A 19457-nucleotide genomic window follows, 5' to 3' on the forward strand; every position below is an offset into this window, starting at 1 on the left:
CGAGCCAAAGTCAGATGCTCAACCGAATGAGCCACCCAGGCGTCCCAGAACCAGAGGCTTTTCTAATAGCTCCACAGGTGATACACAGCAGATAGCCAGGTACCAGTCAGTGAGCTGAGCTGGGGTGACGCCCCTGCCCCAAGGTCTCCACCCACCCCCTCCACACCGATCACACCCACCCCTTTCTGTAGCTGGCACTCATGCAAATCACAACACGGCTCCTGTCATACGGTATCTCTGAAGTGGACTGAAATCAATAAACCAGACAGAACCAAAAGTCAATGCCTTAATTCTCTGCGATCTGTTTTTGGTAGACGACAGGCATTTTCAAAAAGGATGGATCGAAATAAATAATAGGAGGCAGAGGCCGATGTGCTTTTGAAGGTGCAAGAGTCACACAGTGGAAGGTAAGAAAGTGTGGGGACTGCGGCTGTGCTGGGCGGGTGTGCAAAATAGGAGGCGTATGGAAAAGTAACCTGCCGGGGAAGACAGTGAGGGCTGGCAGAGGCTGCAAAGACCCCACCTCCGTCCGGAGCCACAAGACACCCAAGCTTCCGGGTCCTGATGGCGGTTCCTCCAAATGCACAGTGATCAAATTTGTGGTGGCTTGTGGGCTGAGAGTACACATGCCAATAAACTTCCAATATGCTTATTGGCAGACAATCTTAAAGAGTCATTCACCATCTAGATAACAGGACGTAAACTAAGCATTTAGAGGTGGCGAACTGATACCTGAAATTTATTTTGGAAATGTATCAAAAGTAAGACGGTTTTCTGGATGGGCAGAGGGATGGATGGAGGGATACACCTATGATAAAACAGGTAGAGAGTAAAAGGTCAGAGGGAAAACCTATGTGGTGCATCTATGGGTGTCGACCCTAGACTCCTCTCGACTTTGCCGTAATTTTGAAAATTCTCATAATAAAGTATCAGAGGGGAAACGTGTTTCATAAAAGTAGCCCAAGCAAGATAGCGTTGTGTCTGCAGCCTGGAAACTTCTGTACTTAGAAACAAAATTAAGACTTGGCTCCATAGATAAACAGTTTAAAATTGGAGGGGAAAAAATAAGTTTATTCCTCATGCATTCCTTAAAAGCAGCTTCTTCTCAACCGCTGGTACCCAAGTTTGTTCCTTCCCCTCTGGAGGAAAAACAGGACACTGGGGTTTCACACGAGGAAAATCAATTTCCTCCCACAAAAGACAGAACTAATTGGGGTAGAAAATTATCATTTACTCCTTATTAATAAAGTCCTCATGGATTATCTATAAATAAAGTGTACATTAGGCTCAGATGGCCGCTCCTGGTTTCAGTCCTAACCCAAGGATTTAGAAAATCAAATCTGGGCAAGGAACTTTGTTTTTTACACTGATTTCCAAGAAACAAATGTAGTAAAGAACACACAAAGACAGCTAATCTGTCTGGAGACGAACAGTTCATTTCTTCCTGGTTCCGACCCCCAGCTCCTAAAGGCTGCCTTCCAGGCTGGGATCCCAGTGTGCATGCCTCATTCTGCCTTTCCAATTCCTGAATTCCTGCCCAAACACTCCCTACCTGGAGAAGCCCGAGATTTCCTTGGGCATTTCAAGAGCCCCAGCACAAATGGAATGACCACCAGCACGTTCCAGAGAATACTTTTCCTGACCCCTCAGCACATAACACACTATGAAAGGGGCTTCATTCTTTTAAACAGGCCTATATATTTCTGTGGCGGAAGGTGACCAACAAGGCAAATGCAACAAGAGCTCATTTTCAGATAAGACTGAATTCTTTCTTCCTTTTAAATTAGTATTGAACTCTTGGGTAAAGAACAGAATGGCCATAACTGATACAGATTTATTCTGTTTTAGGAGACAGTGTTTCCTACTTCTTGGATTATTTTAGTTCATATTTATCTTGACTTACCATCCCTTAATGAAAAATTAGAGCTTGTTCCTTACAATAACTCCTTTTATTTATTTATTATTGTTATTCTTTAATGTTTTTATTATTTCTTTTTGAGAGACAGTGCGTGAGCAGGGGAGGAGCACAGAGAGAGGGAGACATAGAATCTGAAGCAGGCTCCAGGCTCCGAGGTGTCGGCACAGAGCCCGACGCGGGGCTCGAACTCACGGACCGCCAGATCATGACCTGAGCCGAAGTCGGACACTTAACTGACTGAGCCACCCAGGTGCCCCAGAATAACTCGTTTTATTAACACCATCCTTCAACCAAGAAGGAATCAAATGTCTTAGCATCCATTTGCTTTGTGTTGCACATTCCTTCTCAACACCTATGTTTAATTCAACATTATACTGATCTATCTAATAGTTACTTCTACAATGATTTCATCAATTGTGCCTATGTAAGGAAGCTCTATAAAAACCAAATAAAAACCAGGGTTCACAGAGCTTCCTGGCTGGTGAACACAGAGATTTCAGCAGAGTGGCCCTCTTGGTGAGGGAATGGAAAAGCCGAGCCCCTCCCCCATACCTCGCCCTCTGCCTCTCTTCCATCTGGCTGTTGCAGAGTTTCATTCTTTTATAATAAACCAGCCATCTAGTAAGTCAACTGTTTCCTAACTTCTGTGAGCAGCTCTAGTAAATTCATCAAATTAACCAAATCAAGGAGGGGGTTGTAAAACCTCCAACTTATACCTGGTTGGTCAAAAGCACTGGTAATAACCCGGGCTTGCGTTGGCATCTGAATTTGGGGCAAAAGGTCAATTGTGTGACTGAGGACTTAGCCTATGGAATCTAAAGATACAGGTTTGAGTGCCAGAATTGAGTTGAACTGAAGGATGCCCAGCACATGCTGGAGAAAATCCGCCCCAATGCGCGCACACACACACACACGCGCGCACACACACACACACACGCGCGCGCGCGCACACACACACACACGCACACAGCACACACCCTTTGGAATTAGTGATCCGAATTTTAGGTTTAAAATTCCAGTAGCAGGATTGTGTACAATAAAAAGAAAATAATAAAAATAATTGCTAATGCATTTAAAAGGTGGGGGAGAAAGAAAAAAAAAATCTGTCCACAGGAATCTGTTATAGATAGAACTTACTGATCAGAATGCTCCGAAATAAATACAGAATAGTAACAACACTATTTAACAGCTGGAGTTCATGGGATTTGTTTTTCCTTACTAATAACCTAAAGTATTAGTATTTTCTAACTTCAGGTATGTTGAAACTATCACTAACATTAGAAGTTAAACCTTGGGGACCCAGAAAGAAAAAATAGTATATAACTACTAAGGGTCCTGAGGTACTCAAAATATAAACTACAATTACTACAATATCAAAATTATAGCATCATGGCTTTTGACAGCTCACCTATTATACCAGTGACCTATCCACTCATGGCTGAGCTTAGTATTGATTTGTTTACTGTACCCTGTTCCTGTAAGGCCAAAACCTCTACTCTGTCTGTTATTGGAATCCTTTTTATCCAATCATCCTCAGCAAAAAGGACTCCTGGTTCTTAGACTCTACCTCTTAAAGACACTTGAGGGAGATAAAGTGACCACTCAGCACTCACTTGCTTTTCAACACTATGTTGTATCAGGAAGTAAAAAGGCAAAATATAGGATCATAATAAATCTCAGATTAATGGTCCATCTGGTAGTGATGTCAAGGAGAACCCTGTAGAAGAATGTTTGCCTCCTCAACAAAACCTACTAAAATCCTACTAAAACCTCCTAAAAATCCTACTCTCCTCTAGCTAGGGCTTTCCTTCAGCATTCAAAAATTGCCTTGAGTTTATATATTTCTAGTATATAATGAATCAGGACTTGTACCCCTAGAAGTTACTTTGCATCTAGTAAAGCACCCTTTCTTATAATTTCTAATAAGATGAGATCCTCCACATCTCAAATTCTATTACTCTGTGGGCTTGGTGAGCAGTTTGTGTTCATTCTTCTCGCCTTCAATTTCACTATCAACCCAGTAAAATCTAACTTCCAACATCCCTTGGCAGAATCTGCTTTCACAAAGATCGTCAATAATTTCTAGTTTCCAAATTAAAATAGGTTTGTCATCAGTACTTCTATTATAAGACGTTTCTGTTGAATGTGATCATGCCTTCTCTATCAAAAGACAATGTGCCTGACTTTCTTGAAATTTCACCTTTCTGGGTCTCTGTACCCCGCCTGACTGTCCTTCTGATGTTATTCATCATTCCAGTCCTTTGTCAATCATCAGATGTCCGTGCCAAGGGTTCCATTCTTAGCCTTTGCCTATTTACTGCTTTCCCGAATCTGTACCTCCAACGCAGACTTCTCTGTTGGGTTATGAACATATATATCCTATTTTCTGTCATTTACATGCATATATGCACAGACACTGTAATTTCTGCTTTTATTCAAATCCATTTTCATATCTAGCTTCCTTTCTCCACTTGATTCTCTACAACTAGAAAACTGAATACTGGGAGCCCTGAAAATCTTGCTAAATGTCTTCAACTCTAGGCCCCCCCATTCAGGCCCATTCACTGTTGGGGTTTCAAGAGACATTCTAGAAACATGGTCTATGAAGATGATCTGCATCAGAAGTACCAAAAGTGGGGACGCAATAAAAATGCAGAAACCAATTTGCTTTTGGTTTGTAAAAAGTTAAGATTTGACTGAATACCATCTGGTCTAGATCATTTGTAAAAGATTTTAAATTAAAAGCTTAGTTCCAAACATGGAATAGTCCATTTCTTTGTTTCAAACTGCTAATTTAGTTATTTTGGGAACGATTTCTTCCCAAACTAATTAACAACTAAATGATTACTAACTCTCAATATAAACCTTATCAAAACAGTTTTGAAAGATGAAATACATTTCATCCTCTTGACCATATATCTATTTACCTTTTCAAATTTGAATATGTGGGTTGTGATCAGAATTTAAATAAGACTAGTAACTTTGTTTTAGACATATATGTGTGTATGTAATGGATAGAAATATATATATTTTTTTAATTTGAGAGAGAGACAGAGAGCGTGCATGCATGTGAGCAGGGGAGAGGGGCAGAGGGAGAGAGAGAGAATCTTAGGCAGGCTTCACGCTCAGCACTGGTTTAGTCCAACATGGGGCTCAATCCCGCAACACTGGGACCATGACCTGAGCCAAAATCAAGAGTCAGACACTCGACCAACTGAGTCATCCAGGCGCCTCTGGATTGAGATATTTGAAAAGAAATGCACTGTGGTCTTTGTTTGGCCAAATGTTTGAAAGCCACTAGTTCAACCTATTGCAATACATCCTTTCGCTAAAGAACACTTACCATATCAAATCTCTAAGCAAGCCAAAAAAAAAAAAAAAAAAAAAAATGCTGTGCTTTTTTTCCTACTTCACATGAGCAAAGAGCAAAGTAACTCTCTGCAAGGTCAAAGTCTAAAATGTGTTTTGTGTAGACCCTTTCTTCTCAATCATCAGTAAAAATACATTTCCCAATTGCCATTCGTGTTTGCACTTCACTACTTTTGAAGGCCAGAGCCTTTGTAACATATTAAACAGAAGTCATTAAGCCAGTACAAAGCAAGGCGAGGGCTGGCTGGAGGCTACAGGACCTGGGCTATCATTGCCCTGGGCGGAAGGGTGTGCCCTTGCCTGAGGACGCGCCCTTGCACGACAGCTTCTGGAACTTCAGCAGCGCCCTCTATCACCCTGCAAATCAAGCAGTTCTGCATTCTAGGGCATATTAGCCCCACTAGGCTAGTGAGCAGTCTGTAAAAAGGGGCCCTAATGTTCTCAAGCCATAGGATATATGAAACCAGAATGGACCCTAATGTACAGTATGGCCTTGAGGTGATAATGACATGCCAAGGTAGGCTCATTCATTTTAAGGATTAGATGCTCTGGTGGGGAATGTTGTTAATGCGGGGGGGGGGGGGTGTGAAAATGCACATGTGGGGGCAGGAGGTACATGGGGACTCTCTGTACCCTCCCCCTCAATTCTGCTGTGAACTAAAACTTCTCTACAAAATAAAGTCTAGTATTTTTGTAAGGGGACTTCAGGTGTATTTGAAAACTGAATTCTCCTTTTCAATAACTAATGCTATAGTTTGCATTGCCTAGGGCCCCTCAATTTCCCTCATTCTTGCCAGAGTCTTTCAGATTATTTCATCATTCAGGACAAGCATCAGAAATAAAAGGCAAGCCCACCTTTTCCCCCCCAGCCCTGGGGAGAACGAACCCTCACAGAGGGTTTGAGTTACAGATGTTGTGTCTCCCTCAGGACTTCTTTGTTTCCATTCCAGCCAAGCTTTAGCACATGAGCAAGAACTAGGATGTATGGGAAAAACAGACAAGGAGATAAAGCTGAAGAGTTTCCACTGCTGAAAACAGACAGTTTCACACCTGCCTCGCTGGCATACAAGACTTCTTAAGTCATAAAGGTCTCAACACCCAGCAACCTTTCTGTGTCGCTGGATCGCCTCATCGGACACACAAGGCGTCTCACTGCTGCTTTGGCTGGTGTTCTCCCGTCCCATTTTAAGTCCGTGCCAAAGAGCGGATGGTCGCAGCTTTGTTTTAGAAGAGTATCAAATGATTTTCTGAGATTGGTCATTCTAAGAGGGGGGAAGGCAGTTCATACGCAGTTCAGAGGTACAACAGATTTAGTCGTATTTCGGATTGGGGGTATTTTCCCCGCCTTCCATGGGTGCTGACTGGTGACACACTGAGAACTCTATTTCTTTCTTGACATAAGGAAGCATCACCTTTTGATGGATGTGCTTAAAGTATATCTAAGCTCCTGGAGGTTGCCTTTCTTCCTGTTCCATTCCATGCCCCTGACACCCATTTTTGTTCATCGCTCTGGAATAACAATAGCTAGTTCTTATATAGCACCTTCTATATGCCCGGTAATATTTGGATCCATCCACATAATAACTTACTTAATCTTCATAACAACCCTATGAGACAGATACCCTGTAACATAAGGTAACATAAAATAACCCTAAAATGTCCTTGCTTCTCTGATAGCCTGTGAATTCCTTGAGGTTGGGGACTTCGTGTTTTTGCTGCTTTGTCGGTTGTAGATAGCACATTTCTGGACATGAGAATTTAAGGGAACTTCCTGTTTACTCAGGACAAAATATTCCCAGCCTGGTGTACTGACAGCCTACTAAAAAGAAACAGCTAGAGAATGGAATTATGGAATGTGTCAGGGTCCCAACCAAAGAGCAACTTACGAAGAAAAGGAGTGGGTGGGGGGGAACAACTTTCACCCTGTCAGCTCTTAGGGGATATCAGGCTGACTAAGGGGGCAAGGGAAGGATTGGACAGAGCCAGTTAAGCTTTGCAAACATAGTCCTCAAGTCCAGAAATCAAATAAGACCCCAGTGAAGAATCACTCATATTCACAATACACATCAAAATTAATTAATTTGGTAAACATTGAATCCTAACTGTGCCAATTACCTAGTACACAGCTTATCTCAAGTCTCTGGTTAGAGTTAAAATAATCCAGTGGAAAGAATAAACATTTTTTTAAGTCTATTTATTTATTTTGAGAGAGAGGGAGAGAGCATGGGGGGGGGGGGTGGAGAAAGGGGGAGAGAGAGAGAATCCCAAGCAGGTTCCTCATTGTCTGCACAGAGCCCACCCCGGGGCTCAGTCCCAGGAACTGTGAGATCATGACCTAAGCCACAATCAGGAGTCAGGCCCTTAACCAACTGATCCACCCAGGTGCCCCAAGAAAACATTTTAGTATCAGAGAGAGCTAGCTTGGGTCAGATTTCAACTCTTGGACAAAATACTTAACTGCTCTTGGCCTTTCGCTCTCTCTCTTTCATCCCCCCACTCCTGCCACCCAAATGGGGTAGATCTACCCCGTAGAGTCATAGCAGACGTTATTAAATACACCGGCACATGCAAAATACAGGATCTGCGAGAGATGCTCTATAGACCGGTGACTACAACCATCAATGCGTCCTTTTTCCTCCTCCTTCAATGGCCAAGTCAAGCTACTCCTCGGCATGCATCTAAACTTCACTAGGCAAAGCCAGACGGAGAAAGACTACAATTTGGGTGTATTCAGTAACTTCCATTGTTAAGCTTAAAAGTGATTTCAGAAATCTATTGGTGCCAACAGAGCTTTCCAGGCAACGGTTTTCCTTTCCATTCCTTATTTTACCCTTGTCAGTGGAGGTGGTCACCACCTGCTCATTCTTTTTGTTGTTCAGGCTTATCTGAGGCACCGTCCCTAAGCAATGTGAGAAGGTTGTAGAGACAGGATGATGAACATTTAGAAGGTATCACCCTCTGCAGCAGGGTGTCACGACAAAACACCAACGTTGTGGTGTTCCTATACTAAAGGTATGCAACACATCTGTGATAAAGGGTTTTATTTCTTTGTACATAAAAGCAGAATAACTTTGCTATTTTTTTGTATCAGGCATATTTTTATGAGGTATTTTTTTTTTACTTAAAAAGTATTTTCCATAGATTCGTAATATTTTCCCATTCAATTCTTTTGAAACTTATTTTTAAAATAATTTGGGGGCATTATAGGCAGTGTTTTCATTGGTTCATGAACAGAGAGACAAATAGAATTAAATAATTAGCACTTTCGCTCATCTGAGGGTGAAAGGAAATGTCACATTTAATGTGCTTCTGAGTGATGCAGGAATAGCATTCTATAGAGTCTACAGAGAGTTTCCCAGGTGAAATGTGCTCTATTAAGCATGGAAAACAAGTTTCTAGAAGCATGACCTCTCTTTTCCTTCTATATGGTTCAAATTTTAAACTCTGGAAAGAATATTTTTGAAGTAGGACAAAAGTCAATTATTCATCAAAGCAAGACTTTTAAATTGCCAAGAAGACAAATTGTCATGTCTGCTTTTCATTTTTGTTACACACGGCAATTTGGAGAGAAGTATTTATTTATCTCTGGGGGCACATGGACTTCTTCTGAATGAAGTTTCAAATTGGGCCACAGTATCAATATATTCATATTAATGAACACTCTTTCAGGTCTCAGTATATTAAAATATAACAACTCCCTTGAAATTTAATTTCAAAAGGCAATAACATAGGTTTAAACCATCATTTACCCTTTGTCCCGTTACTCTACTAGGCTACATAAATCCTATAGCCAGTTACCAACCCAATGAACTATCATCCTAATCTTGAGTTACGATGGAGGGTACAGACTTGAGATACAGTTTTATATAAAGTACAGTTTTATATAAAGTACAGTTTTATATAAAGAATAAATGCCTAGAGCTACAGGCCTCTACTGTCATCTGAGAAGATGTGGTCTTTACTCAAGTAACAAAAGTCCCTATGCTGATGAGTGTGCTTGGCCAAAGCAGAAGATTAATGTCAACAGAATCCCAGGTTCAACACATTAGGAGCCTGTTGGACTGACACACACTTACCCCTACCTCCAGTTAACTTCTCAGTTCATCAGAATTATTACAATGCCTCAAAATATGTGCCTTTCAGACAGAGGATCAAAATAGGGAAGTCAAGTACGGTGACCACTCATACACAAACATTAAGTGTTATTCAAACAAATTAATGGTCACAGGTTTTTCAACACCCATAGAAAGTAAAATGTCCAAAAACTGAAGCCATCATGTTTTCATGAGAGAAACAATGCCTAAACCAAGTGCCGGTTGAACCACAGGGCACATATGATTTGGGCAAATCTTTCTACTTGGAGAGAAATAGAATAGGCAGAAGGGATTCTACTTGTTTACTTAACATGAACTAATTTTGTGTAAGGTTGCGATTTAACATTAAAGCAATCTTTAGCAGAGAGAAAAGTGAGATACATCTCTATGCCTATGAGTGCTTTTATAATCCTAGACTATCAACATCAAGAAAATGTAGATAAAGATGAATATATGCACGTATTCTTTTCATATCCCTCTACTGGCTCCATGAAGACAAAGTACAGTTTTATATAAAGAATAAATGCCTAGAGCTACAGGGCAGCCTGGATTTAAATATTTTTGCCTTAGAGGTACAACCTTTGAACGCTGGTACAGTCATGTGTGAAATAGACACAACCCCATTTAGATCATGAGGTTGTTACAAGGTCTAGATGAATCACCCCATGTAATGATTCCCCTAAAACAGGAGATCTTTAATAAGTATTAACACAATATAAAAAAAATAAATAGAGTTATGCAGTGCATTCCTTGAGGGGAGGGGTGATATTTTTACATTTTCCACAGAAACCAGGTTTGTTATCTTACAAATAAAAGGTAAAAAGGTAAAAGGTAAAATGTGCAAGGTTTGGATTCAAATAATAAAAATCACAAAAAATATTTCCAGAGGGGAATGTTGACGGCAAAGCCATAGCTGAAAACTATTTCATGAATAATTTACTGTGATCACTTGCATTGACACGAAAATGCTAAAGTATAATCCTGTCCTGAAGAAGGCAAAGCAAAAATGCATGCTTACAGCTAAACTGCACATTAGAAATAGCAAAGGTGGCCCCTGGAGAAAATGCATCGTGTCAAACGACACGGTCATAGACTGAAGAGTCAGTAAACCATCTGTGGTTGGTACTTAGAGTTCAGATATCATACACGGATAACCTGATAGTATAAGAAAACACCGCTGGTTATGAGAACATCAGCCTCTATTCTGCCTGGGCTACAGAGCAGGTTAAAATATGTTGAAAGAAACCCAGATGCATATTAATTCAATTAGCAACAGATGGTAACAAAGCGTGTAAGACTCATACACTGCAGAGAGCCTCCTTATACCGTATGCTCCATTTGGAGTGACAGAACCAAGGAACGATGCGCAGCATGGTGTGGTAAATAACGTGGATTGCCACAGCACTTCCCTACCAAAGATTTTTTTCTGGTTTTGGCTCTGGCTCTGAAGCATCTGTGAGAAACAGGGTCTCTGATATTGGGGAATCACCCCCAAAATCCCCTTTTAGATTCAATGTAGTTCCTGATCACTCTTTTGGCCCATCAATCTCCTCGATCTTGAAGTAGAGTGCATTTAATTGATATTTATTGAAACAGCTAGCAACACCTGCCAGCAAAATATTGTGCTAGATACTATTTAGGACCAAAGAAGATGGTTACATTTAAGCCACAGATCCCTGCCTGCCTTCATTTATTGACTTTTCATCCTTGTTAGATGCATCACTAACCACCATCTCACGGAACTTTAACTACATTCTAGCAGCACCATTTTCATCCATGAGGAGTGCACAGCTCTGAGAGATCAGGTCAAAACTTACAATCTACCAAGAGAGTATTGTTATAAACATTCATAACGAATTTTGGAATAAGAATATTGTAGTTTAAAGGCTCTACTGGGTCACTTGCTAATTGTGCAGCATTTGGCACACTGATCTTCATGGCATTGGCAGGATCAGGCATCCAGGGTTCTCCTGAACAGCCTTGGTTGACACTTACTGTTTTAGAGTAAGTGTGGACAGTGCCCCTTTTCAGTTTGGACCATCAATTATATAGCCATTCCATCCCCCCAAATCAGCTTCCCCAAGTGCAGACCAAGAATAAGTACAACACTTTCCTTATACAAATATTGTTGAGCATCAATGTGGTGGATGAAGATAAAGCTCTTAGCATAAAATATGACACTTTATCAAAAAGGTGTTCTATTGTTTATCTTTATCATCATCATTATCACCATCACCATCATCACCATCATCACCACCATCATCATCATCATCATCACCATCATCTAGTAAGCCAGGGTAAATGTGTTCTGGTATTTTAAGAGGTGAAAGACTAACTCCAGCAGGATCTGAAAAGCCTTGTGGATGGGACATCAGGTAGATGTGTCTATGTGTGGAGCAAGATGTGTAGAGGATCCAGCGTGGAAGGTATTAGAAACTGTAATTAGGGAGGCAGCTGGATGGCACAGTCGGTTGAGTATCCAACTCTTAATTTAGGCTCAGGTCATGATGTCATGGTTTGTGGGATTGAGACCGGAGTTGGGCTCTGCGCTAACAGCATGGAGCCTAATTGGGGTTCTCTCTCTCTCTCTCTCTCTCTCTCTCTCTCTCTCTCTCTCGGTCTCTCTCTCTCAAAATAAATAAACAAACATTAAAAAAAATAACTATAATTCATGACTGAATTATTGAGGATCTGGTAGGTCAGGATGAAGAGTTTGGTCTCTTTTATTATATTTTCAGGGGAAATTAGTGAAGATTTCTGAAATGAAAACTGACATCATCATATCTATCTTCTAGGACACAATTCTTATCTCAGCATCTCCCCCACTGCCAGCTCATTCTCCACATTCTGTCACTGCCATCCCGTCTGCCACTGTGTCTTTTCTTGGCTACTTGAAAATAGCACCATGTCTATGCCCCTCCCTCCATTCCCACCCGGAGCCTTGTCTCTGGCCACCACCATCTCCCATCTGTATGTTCCACCAGCCTAGGTCCTCACTGCTCCCCCACTTATACTCTTATACCCCAACCTCAGTCTATTCACTACAGAGAAGCTAAAATCCTCCTTTTTGTGTGTTTCCTTAAAAAAGTTCTTTTGGGAATAATTTCAGATTTGCAGAAAAGTTATGAAGCTAATATGAGAATTCCTGAATACTCTTCACCCTACCTTCCCATTGTTACTATCTTCATAACCATGGTACCTTCATCAAAGCTGAGAAATGGACACATTCCTACAGACTAAGCTACAAACCGTATTTGAATTTCACCTATTTTCCCACTACTATCCCATCTCAAGATCCAATCCAGGATACCATGTTGTATTTAGTTGTTATACCTCCACAGTCTTCTCTAACCCAAGACAGCTTTTTGGTCTTTCTTTAATTCTTCATGACCTTGACAGTTTTGAGAACCCTGGCCAGACGTTTTGTATAATATACCTCAATTTTTCTGTTTTCTCATGGTCATGGACTTGAGGGTGATTACAGAAGTGAAATGTCTTTCTCATCACACCTTATCAGGGGTGAATCTCTTAGCCCATTCGGGATGCTATAACAAAATACCCCAGACCAGGAAGCTTATAAACAACAGAAATTTGTTTCCCATAGTTCTGGAGGCTGGAAGCCTGAGGTCAGGATACAAGTGTGGGTGGGTAAGGATCCTTTCTGGGTTGCTGACTTCTTGTTGAGTCAGCATATGGTAGAAGGGATGCCTCCTCTAATAAAGGTCCTAATACCCACAGAATTCCCATAACTTACATCTGGTGATGTCAACCTTCATCACTAGATCTTTTTGTGTCTACGAGTTTCTCCACTCCAGAACTACTACTGTTTTTTCCATTTTCTATATTCTGTTCATTAGAAACAAGTCACTAAAGCCAGCCAGGAACTCAGAGGAAAGATCTACATTTATTGTTTGGAATTTATGTGTCAGAAATATGTGTCCCCTTTCCTTTATTTATTTATTCAATCATTTATTTAATTATTTTAGACTCATGGGTATTTATTATCTAATATCCTTATTTTAAATTTATTTATTTTGAGAGAGAGAGAGAGAGAGAGAGAGAGAGAGAGCCAGCCAGCAGGGGGAGGGGCAGAGAGAGAAAAAGGGGAGAGAGAATCCCAAGCAGTCTCCATGCTATCAGTACAGAGCCCAATGTGGGCTTAACCCCACAAACCATGAGATTGTGACCTAAGCAGAAATCAAGAGTCAGTCACTTAATCGACTGAGCCACCCAGGCATCCCTATTATATAATATGCCTTTAAAAACACAGATCATATGCTAGCACTTGTCTGCCTTAAGTGCCCCAATGACTTCCCTTTACTCTAAACAAAACTCAAACCCCTCTGCAAAACTAGTGGACCCTCCCCACCCATTAGCCTTTGCTTGAACTTGTCATATTGTTCCCTTGTTCTCACCTGGGGATAGGGAACTGCTTGGTCTCTGCCAGGAATGCTCTGATCTCTGACCTTTTGCATTCATGTCTCAGCTTAAAGGCCACCTATTCAGAGAAGCCTCTTTTGATGACATGCTCCAAAGTAACCCCAGTTAAAATCACTTATTCCCCTTAGACAGCACCTGTTTTAAGTGGAAATTATTACTATTTTAGCGATTCAGTTTATTGTTTGTTCCTTGCCCTGCCTCCCACTATAACGTAAGCCTTTTGAGAACAGGAACTTCATTTCACTGCAAGTAGCACCCAGAATAATATCTAGGGCACAGGAGATAATGGACTTGGATGAATGTGCATAAACAGATGAATGATGGGGGCCAGAGAGACCTGAGACAGGAAAACGGGTTGGAAAAACACTGTAATAATCAAGGCAGGAGGCCGGGAAGACTTCAATGCAAAGGCTTATAATTTGCTGACCATGCTATTGGTTACAGGCTCATTACTCTTTCATTTCTAAAGATGTTTCCCTTCTTAATTGAGGATGATTAAATCTCATGCTCTGCATTAGGGACCTGCCTATAGTTAAGCAAAAAAGCTACATTTATAGTGTTTTTTTTTTTGTGACACTCCTCAGAACCAATAACATAGGACCCTTAATTTCTCCTGTTCTGGCATTAATCACTTTGTTACGAGTGTGTGTTTGTTTTCTAGCTTTCCTGCTGCATTCATAGTTCCTTGTGAGTGGGGACTGGGCTGATGCGTTTATCCCCAGATCTAGGATGGAACTGTCAACTCAATATGGTATGAGGTGGAACTAATCAAGTCCTTGACTATTTAATCAAAAGATGATTAGGACATACCAGATAAAGGGTTAGTATCCAAAATCAAAAAGAACTTATCAAACTCAACACCCAAAAAACAAATAATCCAGTGAAGAAATGGGCAAAAGACATGAATAGACACTTTTCCAAAGAAGACATCCAGATGGCTAACAGACACATGAAAAAAAATGCTCAACATCACTCACCATCGGGGAAACACAAATCAAAACCACAATGAAATACCACCTGGCACCTGTCAGAATGGCTAAAATTAACTCAGGCAACAACAGATGTTGGCAAGGATGTGGGGAAAGAGGAACCCTTTCGCACTGCTGGTGGGAATGCAAACTGGTGAAGCCACTCTGGAAAACAGTATGGAGGTTCCTCAAAAAATTAAAAAGAGAACTACCCAACAACCCAGCAATTGCACTAAGAGGTATTTATCCAAAGGATACAGGTGTGCTGTCTAGAAGGGGCACATGCACCCCAATGTTTACAGCAATACTATCAACAACAGCCAAGGTATGAAAAGAGCCCAAATGTCCATCGATGGATGAATGGATAAAGAAGATGTGGTGTGTGTTTATACACACACACACACACACACACGTGTGTGTGTATATATATATATATACACACACACACACACACACACACACACAATGGAGTATTACTCAGCAATCAAAAAGAATGAAATCTTGCCATTTGCAACAACATAGATGGAACAAGAAGGTATTATGCTAAGCAAAATTAATCAAAGGAAGACAAATATCGTATGACTTCACTCATACATGGAATTTTAGATACAAAACAGATGAACATAAGGGAAAGGAAGCAAAAACAATATAAAAACAAAGAGGGGACAAAACATAAGAGACTCTTAAATACAGAGAACAAACTGACAGTTGCTGGAGGGGCTATCGGTTGGGGAGGGGATGCTAAATGGGCAAGGGGCATTAAGGATGACACTTGTTGGGATGAGCACTGGGTGTTATACATAGGGGATGAATCACTGGATTCTACTCCTGAAATCATTATTACACTATATACTAACTTGGATGTAAATTTAAAAATAAATAAATAAATACATAATTTAAAAAGGATGATTAGGAAATATTTTTGAATTTTTACTTCCAACAAATAAGCTCTTTAAAGGAAGGCATTCTCAATCACGTGATGGATGTTTTAACATCCTGGTTGCAGTTAATTTCCAAGTATTTGCCATTATTATGCCCTATGTACAAAACCCTAAAATTCCCAGAATGCTTTCAGGCTCCACTGTGTCAAGATTTCCAAATGTATAACAACTGCTATAATCTGAATGCCTATTTTTGTTTGGGGCTGGTTTTTTTTTCTTTTAAGATTTTTTTTTATTTCTAATTTTTTCCCTAGTTTTATTGAGATGTAATTGACGTGTAACACCACACAGTGATGTGATCTACATGTATTCTGTTTACCGTTTGGCATTTATTCACGGTGCCATAGCATCTTTTAATGTGCTTTTAGCTTATTCACTTGCAATGAAACAGGGCTGAGCAAACAGAACTCTGAACTCTTCTACTATAGAATACTTAAAAGGAAACAATTATCCATTTAAAGTTGATCAATCAGAATTCTTTGCAAGAGCTACTATCTTTTTTCCCTCTTTCAACCCTTAACCTGTTGGGGCAAAATAATAATAATAATAACCTGAGAAATCTTGTATTTACAACTTGCTATTTACCTAAATATTAGTGCTCCTGTAAAAATACAAATTTTCCTTTTTTCTGTGTTTTTTTTCAAGTTTGCAGTATTAACTGCAAATGATCTTTTATGAGGAAAAGCCCCCAAAAAATCACAGAATAGAATCTCCAATCTTATGATGACATCAACAGGAAAATAGAATTTAGTACACAGGCAGCTTTTCTGGCACAAATCCATTCTGTTTACTGATGTCTATCTTATTAAATATGCTTCCCATCAAATTGGGAGACCATCACTTGTCCTCTTAGAGAAGAAAAGCTACATCATTAGGTAAGTAGAGAGAACAGCTTGCTGAATAATGCATAGTTTTTAGTATTAACGACTCAACAGCTACATCCATACAGATTCTAATGGTTCACATGGTGCTTGTTACCTTGGCAACCCAATGAATGATAACAATTGCATGGAAAATGGTGTACTTGTTTTAATATACCCTATGATAGTAAGTTCCTAGAAACCTGAGAGGCTAATCTATGTGCTCAATCTGGGAATGCCAGGTTATCAGAGACAGTGACCTGGCAACCTGTTTCCAGGAGACATCCTGAGTAAAATGCGAAAAAGATTTGGGGTAGATGGCCAAGTCCTAGAGTGCTGAGAGAGACCTCACGGACATATTGCGATACATGAATGTCCCGACACTTGGGCTTAGTTTGAAACATGGGTTCAGGACAAACTGAGGGTTGATGGGGGGTGGGAGGGAGGGGAAGGTGGGTGATGGGTCTCGAGTAGGGCACCTTTTGGGATGAGCACTGGGTGTTGTATGGAAACCAATTTGACAATAAACCTCATATATTTAAAAAAAAAAAAAAAAGAAACATGGGTTCAGGAATGGAAGGGAATGTTTTGTGTGATGCTAAGCCAGGATGAAGCCACTCAGATATCCTCAGGGCAATTATCCGATCCATGGGTAACAGTCTGCAAACTAGAAGACCTACGTCTCTGCCTGGTAGCACAACCAAAGTTCTGATGACTCGTGGAAGCTCATGAACATCCTCTTCCACTCTTCGTGGGGTGGGAGAAGCAGGAGAGAAGCAAGCAGCGGTTGCAGCAGGTGGGAGAAGAGAAACAGTGGGATGTGTCATTTCTCCAGGAGCAGTGGTGATGAGGGCCCACCATCCTGCAAAGCAAGGAATACAGAGAGGACGCGAGGAGGAGTGCTGTACGTCCACGTGGCACAGCCATGAGATTCGGGAAGAGGAGACCAAATGGTTTGGCGTCTTAATCCCCGTGGACCTGAGCCACCAGGGCTCACCGGTCTCATGACAAAAGCCTGGGAAAGCAAAGTCACGCAAGCATGTCTAAGAGCAGCTACCATTCAGCACATATTCAGCAACCGTCATTAGAGGTAACGTGCAGACAAACCGGTTTTCTAAGACAAGTTTCCAATATTTTCTCATTGTGACTTTCCACATCAGGGCTCTCCACATCACCAAACCCTCAGACAAAGGGAAAACGATGAATATAATGGCCATCCTTGCCCTTCCTTTTGGTGGGAAGAAGTCAATAGAAGATCCAACAATAATGAGAGTAATAACTGTTATTTTTCACAGATGCTTTTTTCTAAAGCGGTCATGGTAGAATTGCATCTTCAGGCTGTTGGATGGCTCACGCCAGAAGTGTCTCCATGCGAGCTGGTGAGTTCTACCAGCTCAGGGCAAGTGTTTCTCAGGGGGAAGACTGCAGACTCCTGAGGGTTCGGTTCCCGAGGTCCATTCCAAATGCACATTCCAGGGTTCTGTGTCCAGTTAACCTGCTGGAAGGGGACCCACGTGTCTGTATTTTCACGAGACCCTACAGGGATTTCTGATGCATGCTTATTTGAGTGAGCATTCTTTTTTTAATGTGTCAACCTATCCGCGAATCTTGACAAACGGTAGAAAACTGAACTCTAAGTTGTATCTCGTGAAATGTTTTTGTCAGGGGAGAAGAAGAAGAACACAGAGAAACAAAGTCCAACAGTAAAAAAAAAAAAAAAAATGCCATGAAGGAAATAAACCTTATTATCCGATTCCCAGTCTTCGTACCCAGGTAGAACTGTTATTATTAGCTCCTCAGATATCCTTGCAAATACCTTACGAATATACAAAGAGAACGGTTCACACATGCATGTATACATACCCCGGGAGGCAGAAAAAGAATGTAGCTCTACTAATAACAGTGTCGTGTAACTTGCTCTTTTTCATTAAAATATATCTAAAGACCAGGATTCCATAAGTACATCTGTAGGCTTTCCCTCATTTAGCCACAGTTGCATGTAATTCTAGGAAAGGGAATGTAATTTATAATCTATAGCCATTAATAAATGTAATTCGTCGAATTCACTGCTGCCATTTACGCTGTTTCTAGCATTTGTGACTACAGAAGCAGTGAATGATGTCTCCCAACATTTCAGAATACTGGTGTCATTAATTCGTCAATAATACCATGTCATTCGTTGGCCTCCTCTCTCTCTCTCTTCTTTCAAGAGACAGACCCTTTTCTAAAACTCTACTTTTCAACTGTCCTATTTTTTTTCTCTTCTTTGTCCTAAATGTGCCTTAGTGGTCTGCTCGATGCAGCCTCCCTGATGTAAGGTGACCCGTGTGTCTCCATGGCGTGTGACCACGATTTTCCTCTGTACGAAGAAATCTGAACAGACGACGTCTAAGCATTACGTAAGTGTGAGAATTAAAAACAAGAGCGCACATCAATCTATTGGATTCAAAGGCTCTCTTTTAGATTCTAAACAACATTGAGAATTTTAAATAATGTCTGGACGTCCTCTGCTGAAGAGAGATCGGAAACTGTATAATGTTGTACAAATACCATTCCGACAGAATGCTAACACGCCCAACGCCTCACTTGCATTGCACAAACCTCCGTGTGCCTGAGGTGTGCATGATCCTTTAAGAGTGTGAAAAACACTTTCGTATTCATCATCCTGGTTTAAAAGCTAGAAAATACTCAACTTAGTTTAATAACCTACTGACGAATGATGCCTTTTGAACCTCCAAACATGAAATGTGCCATTTCAAGTGTCTCTCTTTATCCAAGAATCGTATATATCTTATGCCACCTACATTTCTTTCTCCGGAGTGACAATTTCCATTTGAAACAGCTTAAATTAATAGCCTTCTCTGTTT

The 19457-nt window shown here is 40.7% G+C and overlaps 1 protein-coding gene and 1 long non-coding RNA gene across 4 annotated transcripts in view; one reads left to right on the forward strand and one right to left on the reverse strand.

Annotated features, from left to right (window-relative positions):
• The window catches only part of PRKG1 (protein kinase cGMP-dependent 1), a 1163528-nt gene that overhangs the window by 524040 nt on the left and 620031 nt on the right, over window positions 1-19457 (reverse strand). The gene's annotated exons all lie outside the window — the stretch shown is intronic.
• On the forward strand, window positions 16268-18295 carry LOC121016607 (uncharacterized). The gene is made up of 2 exons (XR_005784378.1): window positions 16268-16605; window positions 17426-18295. It is a non-coding gene; the product is annotated as an uncharacterized LOC121016607 (long non-coding RNA).

This window comes from Herpailurus yagouaroundi, unplaced genomic scaffold, assembly GCF_014898765.1.
Source record: "Herpailurus yagouaroundi ecotype Mexico unplaced genomic scaffold, PumYag 211, whole genome shotgun sequence".
In the NCBI taxonomy this organism is placed as follows: domain Eukaryota; kingdom Metazoa; phylum Chordata; class Mammalia; order Carnivora; family Felidae; genus Herpailurus; species Herpailurus yagouaroundi.